The sequence below is a fragment of the Crocodylus porosus genome, unplaced genomic scaffold (assembly GCF_001723895.1).
Source record: "Crocodylus porosus isolate Cpor-Errol unplaced genomic scaffold, CroPor_comp1, whole genome shotgun sequence".
Taxonomy (NCBI): Eukaryota; Metazoa; Chordata; order Crocodylia; family Crocodylidae; genus Crocodylus; species Crocodylus porosus.
The window spans coordinates 3,523,226-3,537,260 of NW_017728937.1; the positions used below are offsets into that span (position 1 = coordinate 3,523,226).

The 14,035-nt window shown below is 47.6% G+C and overlaps 1 protein-coding gene across 2 annotated transcripts in view; it reads right to left on the reverse strand.

The window, feature by feature from the left end:
• CUNH11orf24 (chromosome unknown C11orf24 homolog) overlaps positions 1 to 13,746 on the reverse strand; it is a 62,423-nt gene extending 48,677 nt beyond the window's left edge. The window contains exons 1-2 of one of the 2 annotated variants that reach the window (XM_019547276.1): positions 13,713 to 13,746; positions 11,832 to 11,878 (exon numbers count right to left, since the gene is read on the reverse strand). The gene's annotated coding sequence lies outside the window, so the exon portion shown is untranslated. The remainder of the gene's footprint in view (positions 1 to 11,831; positions 11,879 to 13,712) is intronic. The other variant, XM_019547277.1, reaches the window with a different exon arrangement.
• Positions 13,747 to 14,035: the final 289 nt, after the last annotated feature.

The window sequence follows — 14,035 nt, forward strand, 5'->3', positions numbered from 1 at the left end:
AAGGCCATTTATGAAATTCCAGGGAAAGTTTTTACTTTCCTTGTGAGATATAGATATCTATCTAGATACCTAGATAGACAGACATCTAGACAGACAGACAGACATAAAACTGCTAAAAAAAGACAGCAACATATTTTTGCTTACAAAGAAAACTAGATCAAGGTGTGAAGCCTGCTGAAAGGTCAGGGGATTTAGTGCATGCAACTCAAATGTTTGTTGTAGACTTCATTCCAATGGCTTACTAGATTTGATGCACAGGCCTCAATGACTTCTCTTCAACTTGCTCACAATCAGTAACATTCCTACAAAGCATTTACACTTCATTCTTCAATAGGTATGAATTTTATCCCCATTCATTTGTGTGCCCAGTTTCCACTGATTTGCATTGGATTTTTCTCTCCCCTTGGACGTTTCATATCAGTTTCAAGTAGATCCAGATGGAATGAAAAAAAATCCTCCTGAGGGTGGAAACTTACCAGGCATGCACTCAAAACTGCTTTCTTGCTGGCAGGAGTTACTGGGCCTGTGGTAGAAAACAAAGCAAATAAGCCAGGGCAGAGAATAGCTACAGCTAAAAAGAGTCAATCCCTGCAAGTATAGACTAGCTGTAAAAAAAAAATACTACTTTGTGCATCTATAGTGCCCTTCCTGTGAAACTAGCAAAGCATTTCACTGAAGTGTGGATGGGATAAAGGTTCACACCTGTTATTCTTCATGTAGGGAAACCAAGGCAAAAGAAAGATTAAGGTGAGGATTCAGCAAAGAACACATTTTTAACTCCTGCTGAAATCAATGAGACTTAGGGTATGGACACATGTAGACTTGGAGCTGTTTCAAAAGGGGAACATTTCAAAGGGGAGTTGCTGATCGGAGGTGAGCAACATGTTCCAACAATTAGATGTGAACAAGCTAGGACAGACACAGATGTAGCAAAACCGCTCCAACATTAACCCTGTTAGAACAATTTCAGAGCCTCTGGGGGCTGCTTGCTGTACATGTCATAGGCTGCATTCAATGGGGGCTGCATGGGTTCCCTGGGACCTCTGCTGTGGGCAGCCTCCCTGTCATGTGAGCAGCATTATCTCCCCACCACTGCTGCTACACAAACAGCGCAAACTAAAGCCATTCGAAATTTTGCGGCCTGTTTCATTTCGAAGCTGTTTCAACGCGTTTTGAGCTCAAAACAGCAAAATCAAAACAAAACAAAAAACTTCCAAACAGCTTTGAAACAAAATGAGGGCATGTGACACATTTTGAAAGTTTCTAAACATTTCAAGTTTTGAAGCAGCCAGGTGGTGGGAGGCAGGGGCCAAGGCTGCACTTCAAGTGGCTCTGTACTCCTCCCATGGCAGGAGGTGGAGCACAGCTCTGGCCCTGCCCACTTCCTGCCACCGGACTGAGTTCCATGGGGTGGCGGAACAGCCCTGCAGCCCACCCTGTGGTGCGGGCCCCCGGGTCTGCATACCAGATGACAGGAGGCTGCCGCTGCAGCTCTGGTGCTGCCCGAGTCAGGTGCCTCCCCCCTGCGACCAGTCCTGCTGACAGGGGGAATCCCTCGCAGCCAAACCTGCCACGGCTGATCGCTGCAATCACTGTTTCTGGGAGCGGCTACAGCGACTAGCCGGCGCTTGTTCCCAGAAGTGGCCGCAGCCACTCCCAGAAGCAACAATCAGCCTGCGCTTGTGCTGGGAGGGCGCACGCGTGCACTGGCACTCACACCTGCCTCCTCCTGCCAATCGCCTAAGCGGCAAACATGGTTGGTCAGGGGGTGCACTGGTGCTCTACGTAACACCACTGCCTTTCAGAGACTGTGGATCCCTTTGGGCTAAGCAGTATGCACACATATATAATGAAAAGGTATGCCCTGCCCCAAAAAGTTTGACCCAAGCACAGATGGACAGACAGGGGGGACATACGAAGACATTTACGATCAGCATAAGTTGTTCAACAAACTCTCTTAATGAACTGCCTTTAGCAAGCTAAAAAGGAACCCGTGAACATGAGTAAAATCATTCATTTTCCTCTCCCCAAATGATCCAGGAAAGAAAAAAGCAAAAAGACTTTAGTTGCATGTACAGGGGCAGGAGCAGATTCAGAGGGGTACAATGGCACGGCTGCATTCCCCTCTCTGACCACATGGCAGGCACAGCAGCTGGGTACTTCAAGTCCCTGAAGAAGGTAAAAATCCCCTCTTCCTATGCTATAAGGCAGCAGGTCCTAAACTCTGACAGATTGCGCACCACTAATTTAAAATGATATAACCTTAAGTACCACCAGCAAATTTTTGGCAAATAAAGTAATTATAATAAATTGTTAACACATACCACTGACAGGTTGTCTGCGTACCATTGGTGGTACCTGTACCATAGCCTGGGAACCGCTGCTCTAAGGTACTTCTCCCTCCCCACTCAATCCCCTCCCATACCTGCTGCTGCCCTGGGGGCAAAGGGAGCTCCAGAGCTGCTCTAGCTGGGCTCTGCACAGGACAGTGGCAACAGTGGTGGAGGTGGGTGGGTTCCCCTTGGGTATTCCCCACCTACTCAGGTAAAGATGTGGGGAAGGCGAATGAGGCCACCTGTCATCACTGCCCTGGGCTGAACCCAGCTCTTGTGCATCCTTGCTGGACCAGCTTTGGAGCTTCTCTTGGCTCCAGGACTGCAGGGCTAGTGGCAGGTAGGACGGGGGGAAGGGAGGAGAAGTGATGGGAAGGGAAAGGGAGGGAATTCTTACCTGCTTTGGGAGCTTTAAAAAGTCCCTGACTGCTGCTCCCATGGCATGGTCTGCTCGTCCTGGTTGGAGGTGGGGGCAAGGGAAAGGAGGCTGGGAGTAGGGATACAGCTACCCCTGCAGAGCTGGTGGCTGTTCCTCCACCCCCTTTGAAAAATCCTGGGTCCACTTCCGTCTGTGAGTTCTTGCAAAAATCAAACAAAAACCAAATAAAGAGAAATTTAAGTGATGGTCACGTATGATTTAATACTTCAACAACCAGCAGTACCAAATACAAGGGTAAGCAATACAAACTGACCTGGCTGAACCTGTGCTCTGCATCTCTGATATCACAATGAACATACATTGCATTTAAGATTCCCCATATGAAAGGTATATTTTATGTAGCCTATTTACTTGTATACCACACATACCTTTTTCCCCAAAAATCAAGCCCCCAAAATTGGCATGACTGTCATAATTGGGGAAGCTGATTTTCTGCCTGGAATAGAATACTGCCTTTTAGCTACTCCTGGTATCTCTTGTCCTATTGCAGAGCACTGCAGGCATTTTAATTCTTTCCAACATTTTGATCCACTGATGAAGACCAGTCTTTAGCAGCAACTAGGGTTTCAGCTTTACGTTAAGCAAGCCAAGGAGGGTGAGTGAGCAAATGTCACTCCTCCATGCAGCCCTAACACTGCAAAAAAACAAACAAACATTTTTTTCATTCTACCTTCCCCCATAAAAGCATCTTACTTGAGTATATATATGTTGGTTGGTATTTGAGAAAATACGTTATTTAGTTACAAAGGAGCAAACTGCACACACAGGTACAACCTTGAGTGTTATGGATGCCGTTGGTGGCAATCCCTCGATTTAAGGATGATCTCCACCATGGCTCATTGATGCGTCTTGATGATTCCAATCCTTGAGCCACAGATCTGTCCACAGAAGTTGCAGGTCTTTTCACAGGGGAGAGCAGGCCTTAAGCTGGGATTTCTCTCCTGTTCCTTCCTCTGCTCTGTCTTCTTTACTTCAAGGACACGACATTTTACCTGGAAGTGGGCTGCTGTTTGGTTGAGACTGAGGCACCACCAGAGTTGGTTAGCAACCAGTTCCTCTCAATTCTTGATGTCAGCATTTGTTTTTTTGAGGTATGCCTTCAATGTGTCCTTGTAGCATTTCCTCTGGCCACTGCAAGATCTCAGACCACAAAAATAAGCTGGGACAGAGCACTTGATTTGGGAGTCAAGAGTTGGGCATCTACAGTGTCCAATCCAGCAAAGCTGGTGCCCAAGGATCACAGATTTGATGCTGGTAACATTGGCTTCAGCAAGGATGCTGGTGTTTGCACAGCAATCTTCCTATTGTAGGAGGAGGATTTTCTGAAGGCATCATTGGTGATACTTCCCCAGGCTCGAGATGACAATGGTAGGTCACCCATGTTTTACATTTGTAGAGGACAGTGGGGATGATGACAGTGTTTGTTGTAGACCTGGAACTTGGTGTCTTACAGATGAAAAAAAGGGGTAGATAGACTGTGTGCTACCCCATGCATCTTACTCACATAATACCTTTTGTTTCAAAGCATTTCACACATTCCCATTCCCAAATTGCAGCCATCACTGAAGTGGAGATATTTACTGTTTACAAGATTGAAAAGAAATAAAGAACGCAGTGTCCAAATGAGAGTTCAGATTGAGTTCTAGGTATGCATTGATAAACTGCACAGGATCAGTCTGTTATCTCCAAAGACTCCCTAATTTCTAGGGCAAAGACTGTTATGACCCAATTTTTGAGGCAAATCCAGAAATGCTGACAAATATTCATCTATTATCTGTTACATAAGAGGTGAAGCAGCAGTTTGCCTGCTCATTTCAACACCACCTAATAGACAGGAAAGCAAACTTCTTGGAGCTAAAGAAACAGCCACAGATGATGTAACACGGCTCCAGGGTGGCCGTGATGTCCCTGGAGCTCCCTCAGCACTTTTCAACCTGGATCTCTTTGGGCAATTTCCCCTTCTTGCCCGCCAAGCCTTCATGAAATGATGCTTTCAGAAAAGGCAGGCTGTTCCAGGGCTTTCCAAGTCAGATCTCTACATGAGCACCAATGTTACTGCTCATTGCCTTAAGGGCTCATTGCGTATCTCCAACCACCCCTTACACTATCAGACAATACTCATTCCTGTCTTTCTCTTTGTTGTTTCTAACAACCCTCTCTGGCTATGGGCCACCGGCCTTCCTGGACTATGGGCTCCTTGGCCCCCTCGGCCTCTGGCCCACATCTCTGGGCCCTGGCCCTGCTAACACTTGCCCCTCCTGGGCTACAGATGTCTGAGCTCTCTAGCCCTGCTTACACTAGTTCTTCCTCGCTCTCTTAAGCTCAAGCTCTCTACCTCTGGGCCCCAAGGACACAATTCTGTGTTCCCAGGCCTCTTAGTTCCTTCCTCAAACCTCCTAAGTTGCTTACCATAGCTCAGATGTTACCCAGGAACCCTGCTGTAGCCCTGCTGCCTAGGAGCTGCTCTCTCTGTAGCCTCAGGGCTAAACAGCCTGACCAGCTCAGGTCCTGGACTTACATGCTTCAACCCCAGTCCCTTTCTGGTCATGTGGCTCTTTAACTGGCTCCTGCCACACTTGCAGGCTGCTTCTCATGCAGCCTCTTCCCTTCAAAGTGGCAGGCATGCTAAACACCCTGGCACAGATGGCATCCAGTAAATGCTGCTTCCATGAACAAATCTACTGTATATTGCTCAAATGAACAGCAAGAAAGCCTTGAAATTTAAAAGCTAGTGGAAACAACATCTGAGGAAAGAAAGAGAAGAAAAGAGAAGTTTCTTAAGTCAATATATTGACTACAATGAAAGATAGGCTTAATTTCCATTATGGATAGATCCAAAGAGATTGTGGCGGCATGGACGGATATTCCACCCTTTCTGACCCTACCAAGGGAGCAGCAGCTTTTTTTTAAGTCCCCAAAAAGATAAGAATTCTGGCTCCCAGCCTCTTGCTCTCTGTACCCCATCTCTTCTCCTCCCTCCTCATCAGCACATCCTACTCTTCCCTGACCTGCTACTGCCTCAGTTCCCACTGTCCCTGGCTGATCGGGGAGGGAAGGGGCTGAGTGGGGTGGACAGGAGTTTTTCCTGCCCCATTGCAGCCAGAATCAATGGCAGCAGCAGGTGGGAAGGTTCCTCCTCTCTCCAGTCTCCCTGGGTGTTCCCTGCCAGCCCAGAGCAAGCATGGAAGGTGGGGGAACCCACCTGTCACCACTTCTGCTGCTGTCCCTGGCTGCTCCTGCGCCCCCCCACCCCAACCCACAACCCGAGGGGAAACAGGCAGGGAGGAGGAACCTGCCTGTTGCAAGCACAGTCCCTGGCTGGAGCTGTTCCTAAGCCTCCCTCCATCTCCTGAACCAGCTGTGGATAGGGTCAGTGAAAGGGGATGGGGAAGAATGGAAGGAATCCATCCATGATTTCCATATGCCTGATTTTTGACTCCTACTTCATGTGATCTACTCTTGGAACAGAGCAGGAATTTAGGAGAAGTCTGGGATGAGCTGGACAGGCCATTGTGATTTATGTGACTTTGGAATCTTCATGTCTCTTTCCTCCCAGCAATTTCAACATTTCATGAAAACTTAATTAAGGCTTTAGATGCATATCTATTAACTGTGAACATCATCCACTACAAGTCTTTAATATTTGAAAGTGTGGAAACTCAAAGAACTCATCACTAATGGCCTTGTAAGGTTGTTTAGCCTTGCCTTACCCACTCCATATACTTCGTTGGCACCCACCCCTCATGTATTAAGAGCCTACATAAATAGGTTGAGCATAAATAGGATGTAAATATTGTTTAAAAATTAGCTGTTTAAACCCTTTTAATTATATTGGTTAACTGTTTAACTGATAACACATGCCTATAGAGAAGCCAGAACCCACTTTGCTTGCCACAAGGCAAGAAGCATGCAGGCAGCAAGAGGTGCTCCTGTTGCCAGCCATCATGCCCTGCCCTACCTCCCCTTCCCTACCTCTCCTCCTTCGGGGAGAAGGCTGGCTTGACTCAGCTCCGCTGCCTCCTCAGTCCCAGCACTTGAGTTTATATGGCACAAACTGTTGGTGGGAGGGGTAGGTGGCATGCAACGGTGAAGGATAATCTGGAAAAGTAGTACTGGTAAACCACCAGGGGTGTACAAAATGGGCCCTATTCAGTTCAGATTCGGCCCGAATTGGGGACAGTGACTGATTCATTGAACTGTTCCCAGTTCAATTCGGCTGAATCCAAATCTGAAGATTCAATGCTGATTCGGAGAATCAGTGATTCAGCCATAGACACAGCTTTAAATGTTTTTTCTACATACCTTGAGGTACCAGCTGCAGCTCATGTTTGCTATGATGCTGGGGCAGATGGAGCATCCCACAGAAGCATAGGGGGCCTCCCACATGCTCAGTGCGAACCCAGAAGTGGATGAGAAGGCACCAGTCGCCAAGCCAGAGGTGGGGGTGCGGCGAGGCCCCCCAGAGCACTCCCCAGCAGACCCAGAAGTGCTTCTGGTCCACTTCTGGGTCTGCTGCTGAAAGTGCTGGGGAGCCCCCTGCACTTCTGTGTGACGTTCCATGCACCCCAGCACTGCAGCACTCACGAGCCCCTGCAACCTAGAGGTACGTAGAAAAAACATTTAAAGCTGTGTCTATGTCCAAATCGCCAAATCTTTCCAAATCTCTCCAAATTGATCTGGAGAGATTAAAGGGTCCCCTGATTCAATTCAGGTTTGGAGGTTTGACCACTGAATCGGTCAAAAACTTTGCGCACCTCTATAAACCATGCAATTATTCACACAATGTAGTCTGTTTTAAACATTAACCGTAATGCATTAATGGTATAAATGTAATTATAATTTAAACATTTAACCTTTCATGTCCTTAGCTTACTACTGCTTTGCACATATAAACAAACTTCCAGAATGCTCCTTGGAAGTGGTTAAACATGAATTCCATTTAGCCAACTGGAAAACAAAAATGGGGTGATAAATTGACCTGTCCATGGCTGCAAAACAAATCAGTGATGGAACTGGAATTAGAATTCAGAGCGTTTAAGTGCCTAAGCCTTTCATAACTTGCAGAAGCTGCAACAGTGCTGAGGTATCTACCAAAGGCTAGATTCTACATGTCTCATGCAAGATGGAGTCTCTGTTCCATCCTTAAGGAGCAGTTTTCTTACCCAACAGACAATAATTCCAGCTGTGCAGGTACTATTGAAGGGGCAGTAAATAGAGCTCAGGAGGTCTCCAGGATGAGGCTGCAGCTCCTGTGAAGCACAGACTGAACCCAACACACCTCATAAGCTATAATGGACAAAGAGAACCAGCAAATATTGATGGGGGAGCTGCAAGATTTCTTTTCCTGGTGTTCATTTCAAGCATGATGGTGCAATATTTTGCTCCCATGGAATTTCCTTGGGGTTCAATTCTTCTTCCACCTCCATTGTGGTTTATAGATTCAATTTTAAGCCAAAAGCAACCATTAAGGTAATCCAGTCAGGCTTCCTCAATAACACAAGCCATTGAATTTCACTTCATAATTACTACAAAGGGAATTCTTCTTCCATACTACATAAATAAATATCACCCAGCCTCATAACAGACAGCTTATGTACGGCACCTTATTTAGCAAGATGGCTGATCTCAATTTAAGTACTTCAATGAGTAGTTGCCAGATGATAGAAACAGTCTACTGTAGAGCAATGACCAGTCTATAACAAGCGAGGATCTGCCTGCAAGTGGACTGAATTTACTATTTCCCCTGATAGTTATAAGTCAATTATGCACATCAAACAAAAATTATTTTGAATATATTTGAAAACAAAAAGGCAACACTTTGTGTGTGCTGGAGGGGACAGTAAATAAAAGCAGACTATAGCAGTGTCTGAATATATCCATATGTAGGATTCTGATATGAGACCAGGCCTCAAATTTAGACATACGCAACAGCAAAGCAGAGGTATGCTCCCAAGCTCAACTGAATTTCAAGTGTTTGCAAATGCATTTCAAATGTTTGCACGGGTACCGTATGAGGCAGAGATTAGGTCTATAAGAAAATGCTTACGTAAATATTTCTCACTGGATGTTATATTATGTCACATCTAGAATGTTTGCTTCAGCAAGGCTAAAGCAATCATGGCATACAGCTTCTCTTTGTAAATACATGTTGACATACGCAGGTGTGTGCCTCAACAATGATTTCTCAGGATGTAGACATATAGGTGGTCAGATCTGTTAACTGAGTTGCTTTGTGCATCCTGCAGATGTATACAAGATCCATCAGGAACCAACAGGGATGTTGAAGGTTGATGGTTTATTTTGAACTATGTGGCTTCTGCTCCACATCAGCATGTATTTGAAAAAGAATGGAGTTATAGGGTATACTAGAAAAGATGGGCAACAGGGGGTGGGAGCTGGAGAGGGAAGGGAAGTTATGAAAAAAAGAATCTAGTCCTTTTTTTTCCCCATAATTTCAAAATCTGAAAAATTGGGGCCTGATAGACGTTTACTTTAAGACGTGATGGGATCTAACCCTTGATCCCAACAGTCAAGTTTCCTGCCATGCCACACGTGCATGCCACACAGGGCTTGGATCCCAATCATTCCTGACTTGCTGATGCAGGGGAAGCCAATCTCCAGCCCCAGCCAACAATCAGCTAAGCCTGATGTTGGGCTCTCTGGACACTGGGACCAGTTAGGCAGCATATGGGGTTTTGACAGGTCCCAGACACACATTTAGTAAGGCAGGGGTGGGCAAAATATGGCCTGTGGGCTGGATTCAGCCTACCAACTGATTTCAAACCAGCCCGCATTTGGGTGCCCGCCAACTGAATGGACCTGGTTGCTCTGGTTCCAACACCGTCATGGTGCCAGGTGGCTGGGGCTATTTTTGGTGTGCCAGGAACTCTCTCTTTTTCTGTCTGGGCCAGGGCTACCACCAGTGCAGAATTGGAAGCACCAGTGCAGAAGTGGAAGCATGTGGGGCATGCTACAGCTGTGCAACCCACTCATAGCTGTAGCATGCCCCGAAACACCTTCACCCCTGCCTCTCTCCCAGTCTGGACCTGGCAGCTGCCAGCCATGTCCACAGCTACCCAAACATGGCCAGCAGCTTCTGCGCTGGAGCTGTGGGCACACGGGTGGGTGCGCTAAAGCTTCAGGCAGTTTCAGACTTCCATGCTGGTTGCAGCCTGCAGCTGTAGCATTGTGCTGGAAGGCTTGTCTAACCTCTCAACTAGAGTTGGTCCAGTAAAAAACAGTACCTCAAGTCCCGCTTTCTGCATATCCCCTGGACCACCAACACCACTATATTGAAACAAGCAGTGAATTCCATAATTTCATCCTCAAACTTACTTCCATCAGTTTCCTAAAGTTTGTACCATCAGATTTCACTGTTGATGGCAAAGTCTGTGGCGTGAGGTACATAAAGGCCTTGCTTAGAATTACGGCCGCAAGTAAACAAAGGCAAAAGCTACATGCATAGTCCATTTTAAGCAGATATAAAAAGGTATCTACATTGGAATTTACTTAAAGCTTTTTAGCTTAACATGCTCTTTTCTCATCAGATGAACAAACTTTCAGGACAAGTGCAACAATCCACTAGACCATGAAAATCACTTTTAAAAAGTGATCTCTCTCTTATGCACTTATTACAATGTCATGTTTATATTAGCATACTTTGTGGTGGATTATTATAGTAGATAGGGGGATGGGGATGCATGTTTGTCAGAGAAATAGAGTGAATTACCTATATTTATGACTTACTTTTCAGAACAGCTAAGCATCCACAAATCCCATAAAAGTCAGAAGAATGACAGGTGCTCTGTACCAAGGAAAATAAGCCCATCAGTGGGAATTCTAGGAGTTCCTAAATGCAGTCCCTCTTGTCTTCTCTAAACAGAGCTGTTTCTCCCAATAAACAATTCTATTAGGTATTAAGAGAAGGACTCTTTCCTTTTCCAAAGTCAGGCACAGATTCATGTGGTCAGTAGTGGTGTTCTTAAAGTACTTTATCTGGAAGACTAAAATAGGGCTAGCAGAAAAAAAAAATCTTAAAAAGCAAAATGTGTGCATGATGGTGAGGTTAAGGCAGGGGTGGGCAAAATGGTAGATCTGGCTGGCAACCAGACTCCATTTCCCAGCAGTCCCTGCCCGTCACTGGCATGGTTTCAAGGGAGACCCAAGGAGCCATAGTGCTGTGGCAGCTCAGGGCCAGAGTTTCCGTGGGTATAGGCCCCAGCAGTGGTGGCAGAGTGCACAGCTGGGCAGGGAGCTGCCCTAGGGCTGGGATTTTGTGGCAGTGATGGCATGGTCTAGAGCCAGGGTAGAACCACGATCCCCTGCCCAGGGTGTACGGGTAGCAGATCACAGCTCTGTCCCAGCCCCAGACCATGCTGTCACTGCCGCAAGATCCCAGCCCTGAAGCAGCTCCCCACTTAGAACCACAGCAAAGGCATCTCTCTGCAGAAAATCAGATGTTACTAAATGTTGGAAATGACTGTTTTCTATTGCACATCACATAAGATTTTCATGCTAATACCTGAAGAGCCAAGTTAAACCAACAGGAAACCTTACTTTGAAGTATGACAAAAATATACAGGCAAGGAAAATATTATGCATTCCCCCTTTACCTATGGTAATCTAAATATTAAGATCAATGCATCCAATTCGCACAAAGAATTCTTAAATACAAGTCTATCAAGACACTGGTAAAAGTGATCAGTTATATAAAGGACACTGGCCAGCTATATTTTTAGGAGGGCCCTTTGTAAAAAGGTGGAATAAGCTGTACGCAATACAGATGATGAGCACTTAATTTTTTGGAGAGGAAGAACTGTTAGCCACATTGGACAAAGTTAGCTTGTCAAGTATCCATTACTGATCCATTTTGGATCTAGGTGTTCTCCTTAAAGAGTATGAAGCTTACAGCCCCAAACTTAAAAAGGTTTGCAGATCACTGAACTTCATATACTGACATCGAGGGAAGCACACTCACAGCAGTGAAGGATGTACCTAACTTTTGCAGGAACAGGGCCTAAAATAGTAAAGTTCAGACTGAGAGAGAGATTCTGCTCCACCTCTTCAGCACTTCCAAGGGTGATCCTATTCCATCCTGCTCAAGTCCCTGAAAAACAATTCATGCAAACAGTCTTCCTCCTGTTTGTTGTTTTGTTTTTTTTTTACTTAAAGCTAAGATCATGACGTGTTATAAAAATAGGCACATAAAAGTTTGTTCAGGGACACGAACTGAAAGGGAAGAAGATCACATTTAAGTGACTAGGTCCGCTGCATGTCTAATAGGTGGAATAGGACCTCTCCCTGAATTAGTTGTGGATGTATCAATTCCCTCCCCCACCATCTGAATTGGCTGATTTCCTTACATCAATGCATTTTTCTCTTACACCCACAAAAACATGAAAAGCTATGATCTAAGGAGAAAGGTACTGCAAAGCCAGCTAGCCTTTGATGTGCTTATGACAATGGCTTGAATTGCAACCTTTGTGCAGCATTTAACATGGACCTCCACTTTTTGAATTCACCAAGAAGGAAGAGGAACCTGCTCAGAATTTCTTGCCCACAACTGTCTCCACATCAAACAGAAACAAATTAAGTAGCATATACAGCCTTGCTACTCTCACAAGGGACAGGTCAGCAATTCCACAATCAGACTTGGGCAAGACAGGCCTATTTGAGGCATAGGGTTAATGTGGGCTTGATGCCTATAGAGCAACAGTTAGCCCCCTGCTGTTACTGGGTGGGAGGTATGGGCTATAGGGGTATAGGTCAACTGATTGGCGGGGAGGGGGAACACCTAAGAGAAAACAGGGACAGGTATGAGCTCATGGATTCAAAATGAGTGTGCCAAGGTGAGCCAGTGAGCAGAGCTCTCTGGCCCTTGAACGAGCCCAAGCAGCCAGTGGACACTTCCCAGAAACTGCCTGGACTAGGGGCAAGAAAATGGCCTCAGTCCCCAGGGACCCTCCTGAGGAAAAAGATAGGTCTTCTGATGTGCTAAGGCTCTCTTAACAGGGAGGCCACTGGGGACCTATCAACTGATTTTGGGGGACAACAAAAGAACAAAGCAGGGACAGAAGTGAAGGTCACAGATTCACAGTGAGTGCATGGGGGAGCAGGGGGCACTCAGCAGAGCACACTGGTAGCGCCCGCCAGCCCCTGAATGAGTCCGAGGAGCCAGTGGACGTTGCCCTGTGAAACTCTACCCAGAGAGGTGAATGGACCAGGGACAAGCCTATTTTCTACTTCAAGTTTGTGGGCAAAAGCTATAAGCCCCCCTCAGAAAGGGAGACTGCTGGGAACGTGGCAACTGATTGCTTAGGACACGTTATAAGCAAACAGGGACCGGAGTGAAGGCCAGAGGTTCAAAACTAACGTGGCGGGGGGGTGGGGACGCTGAGCAGAGCACCGCAGCAGTGCCCACCAGCCCTCAACTGAGTCTGCAGAGCCAGCAAATAACACACAGCGAATCTGCCCAGAGGTGTGAACGGACCAGGGACAGGAAGACATCCCCACACCCCCGGGGGGGGGGGGTCACTGTGGCCAGAGCCTGGCCTCTCTGCTACTTGAAGAGACCGGAGGCCACTGCCCACCAAGAACAAGTGATAACGCCCCATCAAGAGGGAGGCCGCTGAGAGAGTAGCAACTGATTTCTTAGGACAAAGTAAAATGAAAAGCGGGACGGGACCGAGGTCACAGCGTCAAGAGCAGGGACGTGGAAGGGGACCCGAGTCAGACCCAGCCGCGGAGCTCACCACCCGGGGGCAGGACAGCGGCCCCGCAGCCCAGGGGTACTCCCGCCACCGGGCACTGAGAGCAGGGCCAGGTGGAGCTGCCCCGGAGGCGTGGCCGGGAGCCGAGCAGGCGGCCGTGGGCAGAGCGCGGAGCCCCCGGCGCGGCACCGGGTGCGGCGCAACTTCCCTCCGCCCCCCAGCCGCGCTTACCCGGGTGCACCGCGGCCCCGCTCCCGGCCCGGCCCCGGCTCCGGAGGAAAAAGCCGCCGCAGCGCCGGCTCAGCCACATGCCTCTGCTGGCCCCGCCCCCACCCCGGCTCGCCCGGAGGCCCCGCCCACTCTTCTCCTTAGCCCCGCCTCCTCAGCTGTGGGGCGGGGAGGTGGGGTCCCTGCCGAGCGCCAGGCGGGCGGAGCTCTTCACCCCGGAAACGATGAGAAGGGGAGGGGCTGTCTCGTGTCACCGCCGGAAGCGAGGGGAAGGCGGGGGCTGATGTAGAGGGTTGCGACGTGGAATGCTGGGAGGGTGGGGCGGA